Source organism: Durio zibethinus, chromosome 19 (assembly GCF_047325235.1).
Source record: "Durio zibethinus cultivar Kanyao isolate XHJ-2024 chromosome 19, ASM4732523v1, whole genome shotgun sequence".
In the NCBI taxonomy this organism is placed as follows: domain Eukaryota; kingdom Viridiplantae; phylum Streptophyta; class Magnoliopsida; order Malvales; family Malvaceae; genus Durio; species Durio zibethinus.
In genome coordinates this window covers 10,680,837-10,695,211 of record NC_143180.1, presented here as the reverse complement: position 1 = coordinate 10,695,211, position 14,375 = coordinate 10,680,837, and the positions used below count along the sequence as shown (strand labels likewise).

The following is a 14,375-nucleotide window of genomic DNA, read 5'->3' as shown; positions in this document are numbered from 1 at the left end:
TCAAAATTTCAATGCTTCTCATTGGTTGAGCATTTAAAGATATCGAGATTTATAAGACTTCCAAATATAATCTCTAAATCCTATGGATACGATTCATTAAGTCTTTTGAGTTAATTTTATAATTTTAATTTTAATTTTAATTTATAATTTTAATTTATTTTAATTTTGAAATTTGTAAAATCTCCAAACATGATTTTTTGTTTTATTTTTAAAAGTTATTGAGTTCATATTTAAAAAAGTTTTTAAATTTGTTTTCAAATGATCAAATTTATTAAAATAAAAAAATCAATAAAAAAATAAAATTAAAAAAACAAAAAAAAAACCTTTTGCAAAACTTTGCAAAATTTTAAATTGTTACTCCAAATAAAATTATTATTTATATTTTTATCATATTCTTGAATTTCCATAATTTACAAAAAAAAAAAACTATAAATACTTAATTTTATTTGATTTGACTTAAATTTATTTAATTTTTGAATTTAATTTTAATTTTTTAGTTTGAACTAATTTAATTAAATTTAATTAAATTAAACTCATGACTTGCTTCAAATAAATTGTTTTTAATCATTTATATAAATTAAAATTTAATCTAATTTAAAATTTAAATTCTAAAATCCAATTTGACTCAATCTCAAATCAAAATTAAATTACTCAGAGCTTGATGACCTAATAAGAATCCAAATCAAATTTTCAAGACTCAATCTTCAATTTTAGGCCCTTTTAAATCCCAATTTCATTTTTCTTTCTTTCTTTATTAAGTAATTGAAATTGAATAATAACTAAAAACAAAGGGAAAACAGGCAATTCGTAGTCGCCGACAGCCACTGCACCAGGGGCAGCTTGCTGCCATAACAAGCCAAATTTGCCCAGTCCCAGCTCCACTACTCTCCCATTCTGAAATTCTGAAAATTTTAGACTGTTTACAAATGGCCAGATTAAAAACCAAGGGAGGCCACCGCCCAGGAGTACCCGAAGGGAATTCAATTTTCCTGCACCCTTGCCTGCACCGAGACCCCATTTGACCGTCTCCACAACCAAGCCCCATTCACAGCACACCCCCACGCACACCACACCCATGGTACCACCAAGCCACCCTTGCCTGCTTCATAGCACCGAGAATCCCTGCAGGATCCATCCTCACAACCAAGCCCCGGCCAAACCCCAGCAACATCAACAACCCATGCTCAACTCAAGCTTTGCGCCCACCCTTGCAACCCAGCCCTCACTAAAACCCCAGCGCCACTTTCTTGACCCACCAGCCTTCACAAGCCCAAAAGCCAACCTTCACAACCCCTACAGGATCCATCCTCACAACCAAGCCCCGGCCAAACCCCCAGCGCCATCAACAACCCACGCTCGGCTCAAGCTTTGCCCGCACCCACGCAACCCAGCCCTCACCAAAACCCCCAGCGCTTCTCCTGACCCACCAGCCTTCACAAGCCCCAAAGCCGGCCTTCACCCACTATCACCGAACCCCGACCAGCCAAAATCCCAGTCTCTCCATCACCATCCTGTTACCCCATATCGAAAACCCAGCAACAATCCATCAACTTCATCACCCAAAAAAATCCACCTAATGCCTGTCTGTCAACCTGTAAAAAAAATCAAGATAAAAAAAACCTCATTCCTTTTAGAGGAAGCAGCAGTCATATGTACACACAGAAAAGGAGAGAACACAAAACACAAACAAAAAAAAAAACGAAATAAGAGGAGAGTCAACTGGATTTCGTGTTTGGGAGGCTTGAAGGAGCTCCAAGACTTGAAATTTGTAGGAGATGAAGATCTGGGGAAGGAAAACGACATAGTAGAAGCCCAGGCCATTTAGTGACGGAGGAGGGGTGTTTTGGGTTTTGAAACCACCCGCTTTCAGCTCAGATCTAGGATGAATCGAAGGTCTTTGGCTAAACGGAGGATGGATTTGGGAAGATGAGGAAGAGAGGAGTCGTTGGCTGGATTTTGGCGGTGAACTGATACCAGTGACCGGCGGTACGCAGCGGTGCGTGCGACAGGCCGTCGCTTAAAATTGGGATTAACGGTGGCTATTTTCTTTTTTCGAAGTTGATAGAATGTTTTTTTTTTTAATGGGAGAAGAAGAAACGAATAGAAAAAGATGGGCTTTTATAGTAAAAGAAAATAAAAGGGTTAGATTACTCACACGGGTACCTAAGTCACGACCCAACCTGGTCGCGCCCGATCCATCCCAGCTGATTTGAACCGGTCTAGATGAACCAGTGCCAGACCGCCCTAAAATTCATGCGAGTCATATCGACCGCCCCTAAACCGGTTGAATTTCACTCAGCACCTGAACCGGCCTAGTGAATCGCTCTTGAACCAAACCGGATCATCTCTGAACTGTTGATCAAGCTTTGATCAATCTTTTTGGGTTTTTTTTTTTATTTTCTTAATTTTTAATTATAATTATATATTTTTTGTTAAGTGTTTATTTGTTTATTTATACACACGTAAATTTTAAATCTTTAAAATAAATAGTAAAAAACAAAAGGGAAAAGGAAACAAGTAAAAAAAAAAAAAATTCTTCGATGATGAGATATTAAAAAATTTTAAATAGTGATTTTATAAAAATTTCTAAGTGATAATATTTTTTTAAAATGCTATCAAAGTATTGGAGTATTTAGTAATATATTCAATATAAAAAGATTTTCATTATTTTTTCTCAATTAAAGAAAAAAAGAAAAATAATAAGAAATAAAAAATGATTTTTTTAGAATATAATTATAATAGTGTATGAATATTATTTACATGAATTAATTTTTGAAAAATAAACACAAGTCTCTGAGGATGAGATTTTAAAGAAATTCAAGTAATGATTCTTTAAAAATTTTTAGGTAAAAAAGATTTATATAAAATAGTGTGAATGTATTGGATCATTTAAAATAATTCTCGATAATGATTTCTTATTTTAGTATAAAAATAACTTTAAAAAATATTATTTAATTTTAAATTATAGATATCGTGTTCTACAATATGCTTACTAAATATAAAATTTGATAATAAATATGAACCGTCAATGATCGGATTTTTAAGAATTTCAAGTAAAGATTTTTAAGAATTTCTTAGATGAGAAAGTTCCCATTAATATTGTTAAAGTATTGGAATATTTTCGAGAATTTGTCAATATGCAAGATTCTTATTTATTTTCAAAAATAAAAAAAAATAAAATTGCTACAATAAAAAATTAAGTAAATTAAAGTTTAAATAACAAAACTAAAGTTTAAATAACGCATAATTAATTGGTATTGTTTTAAATAGGCAATGTGGGGGTGCTAATCATTCTCCATGTATAACCGACTCTTGAACCTAAACTGCTTTCATAGATCTCAAAAATTATCTTTCTAATAAATTTTAAATTTTATTAAAAAGATAAGTTTTAATAGATGGCCAATTACACCTAACCAAAAAAGATTGGTGGTGACTTTTTCTTTTGTTTTCAAATTCATTGAGCAGCCCTATAAAATCGTTGTGACGATCAAGCTTAGACTAAAGCAAATAATGAAATACATAAGTCAAAAATTGAGTTAAAAATGTACCTTTCTTGGGGATTGCAACCTTCATGAATTTTTTGACCACCTCAGGGTCCTTAGAAAGGTTTTTGTTAAAGTCATACTCAAAATTGATAAAGAAACAATCCAAGTTAGGTTGAAGCTCAGACATTACTGTGGAGGAGGAGGCATTGGTCTTTTTTTTTTTTTTGGAGAAGAAGCTTTCTAACTTGCTATCACTTTTTACTTTTGTTTGCCTTTGGAAGTAGATGATGCTTGAACTAAAGAGCTTGGGGCTTGAAGAATAGGTGGGTCTATTATTTTGATGGCCCCTCAAAGGAGCTTTAAGTTGAAATGGCTACTTCTTTCCTTTCTTTAGCCTTGGTGCATGTGTGAATGAAGCAAAGTCAATTTTTTTGGATGGCTTGGCAATGCCAGATATATCTATATAATGAGCTAAATGTTAGGAAAAATTTACCAAAGTAAATGGTTTGTGAGGTTGCCTTGGACCTACCCCAATATTGGTCTCTTTGACTATATCAGGGGAGGTCAACTCATGGCATCAACTACTAGCTCTCCTCTATAGGTGAACTCTAAAATTTTATCTCGAGTAAGGAGGTTAGTGATCACCAATAGAATAGGATCATTTTCATATATGCTAGGCTCATTTATTATCTTTTATACCATGGGTTTCCTCTAATCATCCTTCTTCTCGATGCAAAGGAATAACAGCTTCTAACTCTTTATTAAGCTCAAACAATCTAAGAAGACTTTTTTAGTTGGTTGAGCTATAACGTAAAACTAGCTTTTATCATAGGAGTGCTTCTTGACTACAAACAAAGGGATGGTAGGAAAAATATCTAAATTTATACAAAGAATAGTGAAATTTATTATGTATCGAAAAAAATTTAGAGTGAGTTGAGTGATAGTCAAATTGTAAGAATTAAAAGGTTTAATAATGAAAAATGTAAAAAGAACCTTAGACCAGCCATTATTGGGTCCTAATACACCTAGATCTGGTTATCTTGTAAAGGAAAAATGACCCGATCCTTGATGGTTGACTTTAGTACACTGTATCCCTTCTTTGAAAGGTTAAAGTTGACCCTTAAAGATCAGGCATGATGTATAGCGTACATGTTAGGGTAGTCCCCAAGATTACTCCTACCTTTCAAGCTCTTCATCACATCTTTAGGGACTGAACTTAAGCTACAAGAAATATAAAAATGAATTTAAACTAAGGTTTTTAAATTTGAGGAGACCTCTTCTTCCCTTTCACCTCTTTTTTTAGCCTGGTTAGACCCTTTTTCCTACTATTTGTCAAAACCCTCATCACCTTTAGAATCTTTATTCTCAAAAGGTTTAGATACTAGATGAGCAGGATTCCACGCCTAAGCAATAATTGAAACCACCATGATGTTAGAAGAATAAATAAGTGTAAAGAGATTCCTTAGATAATGGGGAAAACTCAAGGATAGGAGTTGAGATTAGATTAGAAGGCTAGTGGGAAAAATTAGAACAAATAGAAGAAGGGGTTGAACAAAGAGAGGGAATAAAAGAAGAAAAAGGAATGAGGAGCTAGACTAACTTCAGACATTAGAGCTATAGGGTTTTCAAGCTCTAAGTCAATTGTAGTTGCTAGAAGCTTTTTCACCTTATCATGGACCTACTCTCTTTTAGCACAAGCATTATCCTTGACTCACTTCTGGTCTTATTTTGACATCATGTTCAACCAAATGGCATTTTTATAATAGTCCCTTCTTTCAATCATTTGTTGCCCAACCTTTGAGTTGACTTCCCCTTTTTTTCATCTTATAACTCTCTAAACTACAATCCTTATAATCAAAACAAGACATGATAAAAAAAACAAAGGGAAAACAAACATACTGATGAAAAAAAAAAAAAATCGGTTAAAGGAAGCTAAAAAATTTTAGGTCGATTAAATTAGACTGGTTTGAGAGTAAAATGGTTGTAAAGTAAAAAATAAAGGCCTCAGAGGGCCTTTTCTATAGCCAATATATAGCCAATACAGATATCTGATGAACGTTTCATATCGTGCTATGTGTCCCAAATCTAACCAGGGATGATCCCTTACATTCCTAGTTTGGGTTTTTTTATCATCCAATTTTTTTTCTCTTTAATAAATGAAACTTTCAGACAACAAAGGGGTAAATCAATTAGTCCACCTATTTAGACTGATCAGATTGATAAAAAACCCATATCAGATTAGCCAAATTGATCAAACACCATTTCAATCTTATGTTAAACTAGAAAATCAAATTCCAACACCAAGAAAAAACACAAGTTCTACATCTGTCCACATCACATCAGACACATAAACCACATCAGCAATTACTCACAAGCTCACTCGATCCAACCTTTGCCTACCCTGACATTGGTTCACTTACCTCGATAACCCTAGGATGGATCAATTAAGTGTATAATTCAAAACCCACATTCAAGGTTAAGCTCAATACCATCGAGCACACATCAGGTAAGTACATATCAAATCAACCAAATCTACACTTAATAGTCTAATACTCATATTGCATGGTAGGGGAACAAAATATTAGTGGTATTTTTGGGTCCAAAAGACAAAAATGATCTTTTGATTGATAATCCGTAAGTGCACAAAATCAACGAGTAATATAATTAATTAGAGTATCATTCTCACAAAATTTATCTATATGAAAGAATCAAGTATTGAAATTTAATCACCTTTTCTTATTATCAAAAAATTCAATTAAAAATATAATATTAACTAATCAAATTAAACCTAGAACATGCAATCAAATATAAACCAATCTAAAAAAAAGTAAAAAAAATCTAAATAACCCTAAATTAGCAAAACCGAATGCAATAAAACAAATTATATTCAAACCGAAACTAATCCTAGCATAAAGCACTAAACTAAAATCCTAAATAGCTTTTAAATCATGCAATAAAACTAAATTAACCACTAAACATGAAATCAAATCAAAACAAGACAAAACAAAAATTAAATGAAACCAATATGCAAAAGCCAAAACTAATAAAAGCCTAAATTTATGCAAAGATGCCAACTCTAATTAAGGAACTCTAAACTGAATAGAATATAAATTAAATAAATGAAAATTCAACTAAATATTAACTTAAAAATAAAATAGAAAACTGGTTTTTAAACAATTAATCACTAAATCGAATGAAAACATGCAACAAATAATGCAATTAAACAAAACTAAAACCCTAAACATGCAATCTAACAAAGCAAGTGAAATCCAATTGTAAATCTAGTCTAATTACTTAAACCGACTGTTTTAAAGATAAATTAAACATGCAATTGCAAGATTTAACTAAATAGAAAATGAACCAAATCAATTAAGTAATGAAACACAATAGGTATGTACTAAGAAGCAAAATTGAATGGTAAAACATAAGCCAAGAACATGAAACTAAATCCGTTTTAACAAGATAGCTAAATTGAATGTAAATAAACTTGAAACCGATTGGAAATTACTCTAATAGCTAAATGGAATGTAAATAAACTTGAAACTAGTAAAACTTTATTAAATTAAAAATTTGAAAAAAAATGCATCAATTGAAAGTTAAAAGAGCAAAAAACTAAAGAACCAAAAAAGCTTAAAATCAAAAATTAAAAACAAGAAAACTAAAATTGCTAAGGTTGGTTTGTCATGCCAACCGTTATACATATTTCCTAACTCTTAAATCATGCATTTATAGGCTTTAAAATCCCCTAAAGTGTTCGGCAAAAGATGGGATTCCAAAAAGTTTTCTCCCAATTTCAATTGGACTTGAACTCTTCAATCCAAGAATGCTTTTAGTTTTTCACTTCAATAATGATTCTTCATAAAAAAGTTTATAGACCATACTTTGTCTTCCATACCATAATCTTCATCCTCAATATGTAGCAACTCACATCATAATGAAAGAATGCATAGCCGAACATAATATACCATGAAAATACATTCAGCCAAACTTATATCCTCTTCAAGAAACACACTTTGCATTGCACCAATCTTGATCTCCTTTTGATAGTTACGGCATTGCTTGAATTCTTGAAGGAAATTGGAGTTTCAGTCCATATAGACTTTTTCTTAATTGCCACTCATAAAAGAATAAAATTTTAACTCTTCAAGCAATCCATGTTAGATCTCATGCAATCACTACAAAATTTTTTTCGTATACTGACATATGGTTATACTAACGGTCAAATTGCGTCAGTAAAAAAGACTTTTACTGATGAATTTTTAATACCGTCAGAATATACCATACCTTTACCAACACTTTATACAACAGTCGGTATAGATAAACTTTTTTTTACTATATATAACTATCCGTCAGTATAAGTATGCTATATACTGAAACTTATCTATATTGACGGTCAAATTATGTAAGTAAAAAGCATCTATACTAATAAATTTTTGTTATTATTAGTATAGACAGAGTGCCTATACCAACACTTTGTAAATCTATCGATATAAGTAAACTTTTTCTGACAATAAATAAATATCTGCTAATATAAATATGTTATAAATTAATGGTTATAATAACCATCAGTATAAGTTAAAAAATATTTATGCCTAATTTCTTTTTTAAAAAATATTAATTCATAATATTTCCCTCTAATAAAATTTTTTAAAAACTATAATTGGATAAAGTTTGTAACTTAATTAATTTTAAATGATAATAAGTTTTAAATAAAATTTGTAAGTCTTATATTAATTAATAAATTTAAAATTAAATATTAGACTAAATTTTTTTTAAACTTTAAATATTATATTATTTGGTTTCAATTAATACTTTAGTTTTAATATGGTTTCATAAAATTTTAAAGTCATTCTAGATCGAAAGTCAAATTATAAATAATCTACATATATAGTAGTATTTATCTTCATATGAATAGTTTTCTATATTATTTGTAAAATTTTTTTTATAGAATAATATTTATCATTCACTGTATTAGCAGTTTGAGATTTTAATGTTTAATAAAGGAGAATGACTATTAAAAATGATCACAAGGCATTTGACCTAAAAAAATGCCTTCAATTTTTTATAAGGGAATATTCAAGGCGTTTTCTAGGCAAAAACGCCTTGAACATTCCAAAAAAAAAAAAGTCCTGGGATTATTGAAGGCATTTTTGACAGAAAACATCTTGAATAATCCCCTTTAAATGAATAATTTATGGATTATTAAAGGTATTTTTGACAAAAAAATGCCTTGAATAATCCATGAATTATTCAAGGATAAATTATTTAAGGCATTTTTAGCTAGAAATACCTTTAATTATCCATGAATTATTCAATAACCTCATTCAATATTTTGTAAGGGATTATTCAAGGCATTTTCTGGCTAAAAACACCTTCAATAATCCCATCATAAAAATTGAAGGGGATTATTCAAGGTTTTTTTGGCCATAAACTCCTAAATCGATCCCATTCAATTTTTTCTAAGAGATTATTTAAGGTATTTTCTCACAAAAAATACCTTGAATAATCCCTAAAAAAATGGAAAAAGATTACTAAAGGAGTTTTTAGGCAAAAAAGCCTTCAATAATTCACTCATAAAAATTTAAGAGGATTATTCAAGGCATTTTTTGCTAGAAATACCTTTAATTTAAGCCATTTAACTTGACTAAAAAATAGGGAAATAGCCGTTACCATTTTAAAAAGCATGTCTAGAAATGAATGCAAGTTAGTTGTAGGTTTATGCCCAGAAAACATTTGGTCTATATATGTGATGCTACGAATTACATTTTGGAATTTATATTACGAACATTGTAGTATTTCAATAAATTGACCACACATAAGAATTTATAACTAATAACATTGCCATATAAATATATTTTTTTCAAATAATCATACTCAATATATGTGTATTCATATAAGTTGCCAATTGATATAAAACAAATATATACCAATAATATTAAACCAATACTCCAATCTAGAAACTTAAATTATCCATTCAACATGTCATGGTAAAAACATTATACAAAATGAAATGCAGATATTTACACCCAACCAACAATCTCCAACCTCAAAGTATAACGAACGATAATACATACTCAGCCCACTTTTTATGAATTTTATTAAGTTCGTTAATCGTGAAGCTTCATTTACTCTCCCACTATAAAAAAAATTAAAAGTAAATATTAATAAATGAGAACATAATTTAGCTTTTTTTTTTTAAATATTACGATTGTCTAAAATTAATACTAACCTTGAATGGTGTGGTCATAAAATCATATAAAACTATCTTCCTTATAAAATGAAGGATATAATATTCACATTCAGTATATCCTTGTTGACGAGGTATTTGAAAAATAAATTTAGTGGGTTTAGGAAATATTTATCTAAACAAACTTAGCATAAAAGAATAAATTTCACATTTACCAATAATGACGCCTAATTTATCTTTGCTTTCTTATCAACTGCAGACATTCTCCTAAATTAAACAAAAAGAAGTACTTAATACGAAAATAAAAGTAATTATGAAGAAATACAAGATAAGAATATAACATGTAATACCTCTTTGTAAAATTTTGAATATTAGAGTTAGGCTTCATCATTAGTTGAGCGAAATTAAATAAGTATGGCATTAAGGAATTGGTATTAATCACAATAAGCTACCAATGATGATTGCAGAATAATAAAAATGATATACTCAGATTAGGCATCATTTCAGATTCGGGTAAGGTTGGAATAATTATTTGTATGAATATAACTTATGTAGTATTATACGGGACCAAAAAATAATTAACCAATTTTTGCAAGCATTGACCCACATGACAACCATGAAAAATGATAGTGCCACTCTTCTCACTAATGAAATTTGGGTCAATGAATATGACTCTATGGGTCATTTGTCTCGCCTTGATCTCTCTATATAGGAAACTGCACAATAACAATCAATAATACTAGTTAGTAATACATCATAATATAGATGAATACATATTGACTTTGCATATTTAAATTTATAAGCTAACCTCATATAGACAACAATATCAACGGTAGATATTTCATCTGGGGTACAAAATTCTTTAATCTCAAGGTTCGCAAGGTAAGTAACTAATGGATGATCAAATAACCCACCTCGGACTCAATGGTAATGTAGTTTCTTTCGAATAAATGATCAAGTAAATAATTAAATAATACATTAATGGCAGCCTGAGCAAAGGTTATCCTTTAAGTCCCAACATCTTGTTACAATATATAATGAAATATAAGTATTAAAACCAAATCAATAAATATAATAAATAAATAAATATTAAGTGAATAAACAAAATCATACTTCATGACTAGTATCGAAGGTTGGGTTTCTTGCCTGACTTGCAACAGAAGCTTATCCTAGCTAGATGATGCTATCTAACTAGCCTATAGGCATGCTAAGTTGTATTGCTGCGAACATCACCTCCAAAGTTACGATTCATTGCTGTTGATCATTCAAGCATTGCTCTTGGTCATCAAGTCTTTGTTGTTGTTGCTTAATGATTGCTTCATATTGTTCATTTGTCATTTAAAGGGTTTTAGGTTGATTACTAAAGATTTTTTATGGCAACACAAATCTACCAACCTCTTGAATTCGACCATGTCTTTCTTTCACTCTTAATGCTAAAGACAAATGATCTTCACTATAATAGGTTACCAGTTCACCAGATTTAATTTTAGTAACAAAATCATCCTGAAAGACAATAATAAGATGGGTCGTAACAACAAGTCTATACAAGTGTAGAGTCATGCATATAAGTATAAAGCCAATCATAGTTGATATAATGAGTAGTTATACATATAATCTTTTTAGCCATTTTTTCGATTGCTTCATCTAAAAATGATGTATACTTCCACATATGTCCTTGTTTCCATACATTTCATCTAGAAACTTCAATGCTAAAGCTAGATGATTCCTAATAAATTAACATTATATAAGATTAGAATCTATTAAATGAATGGTCAAAAAATTCATTTATGAGTATAAAACATGTGTATGAATACTTACAAGCTCATACTTGACATTTGCATAACCTTTTCTCGATGTTCGATGGTGATATACTTGTTTGGCCTGAATATTCCTTTGTTATTATTTGATTTTCTAGAAAAGAAAGAAACTACGTAAATCACATATTAAGATATTGATAATATTACATAAAATCTTATAAACAATTTTTTGTAATGCGTATGTATACTGAGAATTCTTCTGATAGCTGATTCTGAATAAAATTCATCCAATCTTGATAACTTATAACATTTGAATATGACGAAGGTGGAACAGTCAAAACATCACCATGATCAATGAATGGTAAATTGTATTGGGTTATCAATTTGCTTTTAAAGTCTCTGATTACTTTTCTAGCTGATGCAACACAAGCTTTTTACACTTAATTGGGATGTTGAACTGTTCCTAATAAATTTAACACAATTAGTATAAATACATTGAATTTCAATTAAATGATCATTGAATAAATTTTACGAAATAGTTGAATAAACATACCACAACCAACTCCCATATACGATCCTTTAGATCATCAAAGACTCGTCTCCAATTATGGTGTGTAATAGAAATGCTATTACGGATGACCACTTAATTTGACTAGCCAACTTGGCTGCTTCATCAGACACAGACTGCCCACTTTGATTGAAGTCGACATGAATTTTTATCTCAGTCACTTGAATTTGTTTATTTCATCCCCTTACTTTTTTTTTTTCACTACAGGTATATATTCTTCATGTTCAGTAGTAGGAGAAGTATGTTGTTTGGATTTCATAATACTTACGATTTTGATCATAATTATATGAAATAAACTAAACTATTTCTTTAAATTTCACACAGTACATAATAATCATGCTACAATAACTACACCAATATACATAAAACATCTTTAAACCAATAATATTTTACGAAGTAAAAGCCCCAATAATATTTTACGAGTAAAAGCCATACTGTGATTCTCACATTAAATAAGAGTTTCATGCAAAACAAATGATGAGTAAAAAAATACACATAATTTTTACAAAATACCATTTGGTAAACCATAATATTTAAACCAAACTACAAAGAAACACCATATATACAATGAAGTGAGATTGGACAACTAGGGTGATGGTGGAATGAATAATATATATGTATATATATAAAGTAAGGAATGAAAGAACTACCTATATTAAAGAATATAAATAATACAAAAAATAAATAAAATAAGGACATACCAGTAAAAAGAGAGGTGCAACAAGGTTCAATTGTTGAAGGTTGGCGGTGACGAAAGAGATAAAGAAACCAAAAGGCAAACTAAATGGGTTTAGGGGTTTTGGTTTGGTTGTAATGCAGTTTTTAATAATTCTCTGTAATAATAGTTTGGGATTCCAAATATCAAGATAGGGGAATAAATTTTAAAAATGATCAATAACGACATTTTACCAAAACCAATGCCTTTAATTTTTTGTAAGGGAATGTTCAAGGCATTTTTTTAAGCAAAAATGCCTGAATAATTCCAATAAAAAAATCATGGATTATTGGAGGTATTTTTTATAGAAGACGCTTCGATTAAGCCCCTTTAAAAATTTTGAGGGGATTATTAAAGCTGTTTTTTGCCAAAAACATCTTCAATAATCTAGAAATTATTCAAGGTATTTTTTGCCAGAAATGCTTTCAATAACCCTATTTAATTTTTTGTTAGGGATTAGTCAAGCTGTTTTCTAGGCAAAAATGCCTTAAATAATCTCCTTATAAACGCCCAAAGGGGATTATTCAAGGTATTTTATCATAAAAATGTCTTAAATAATCTCAAAAAATGGGAGGGGATTATTGAATGTGTTTTTGGTACAAAACACCTTAAATAATGCCTTTCAAAAAATTAGAGCGGATTATTAAAGGTGTTTTTGGCTGAAAATGCCTTCAATAACCCCATTCAATATTTTGTTAGGGATTATTTAAGGTATTTTTTGGATAAAAATACCTTCAATAATCTCATCATAAACGCCTAAAGAGGATTATTTAAGGCATTTTATCCAAAAAAACCTAGAATGATTCCAAAAAAAAAAAAGAAAAGGGATCATTGAATGCGTTTTTAACAAAAAATACCTTCAATAATCCGAGATTTATACAAGGCGTTATTGGCTAAAAACATCTTCAATACCCCGATTCAATATTTTATTAGAGATTATTCAAGACATTTTTCTAGGTAAAAACGCCTTCAATAATCTCGTCATAAATGCCTATAGTGGATTATTTAAGGTATTTTATCACAAAAACACCTAGAATGATAAAAAAAAAGAGATTATTAAAGATATTTTTTGACAGAAAATGCCTCGAATAATCCCCTTTAAAAAATTAGAGGGGATTATTCAAGGTTTTTTGACCAAAAATGCCTTCAATAATCTACGATTTATTCAAGGTGTTATATGTTAGAAACGCCTTCAATAACCCCATTCAATATTTTGTTAGGGATTATTCAAGGCATATTTTGGGCAAAAATGCCTTCAATAATCTTGTCATACTGAAGGCGATTATTTAAGGCTTTTTATCACAAAAATGCCTAGAATGATAAAAAAAAATGGGAAGGGATTATTGAAGGCATTTTTGGCAGAAAATACCTCAAATAATCCTCTCTAAAAAATTAGAGGGGATTATTGAAGGCATTTTTGACCAAAAATGCCTTCAATAATTCAAGATTTATTCATGTCGTTATTGGCCAGAAACACCTTCAATAACCCCATTCAATATTTTGTTAGGGATTATTCAAGGTATTTTCTAGATAAAAACACCTTTAATAATCTCGTCATTAACTCCTGAAGAGGATTATTCAAGGCATTTTTCATAAAAAAGCCTAGAATGATATAAAAAAAAAAAAGATTGTTGAAGACATTTTTGGTAGAAAATACCTCGAA

The 14,375-nt window shown here is 30.0% G+C and overlaps 1 long non-coding RNA gene across 1 annotated transcript; it reads right to left on the bottom strand.

Annotated features, from left to right (window-relative positions):
• Positions 1-718: 718 nt before the first annotated feature.
• Positions 719-2,456, bottom strand: LOC149513443 (uncharacterized). The gene is made up of 2 exons (XR_016330396.1): positions 1,721-2,456; positions 719-1,592 (listed from the first exon to the last, which is right to left on the bottom strand). It is a non-coding gene; the product is annotated as an uncharacterized LOC149513443 (long non-coding RNA).
• Between the last annotated feature and the right edge of the window lie 11,919 nt (positions 2,457-14,375).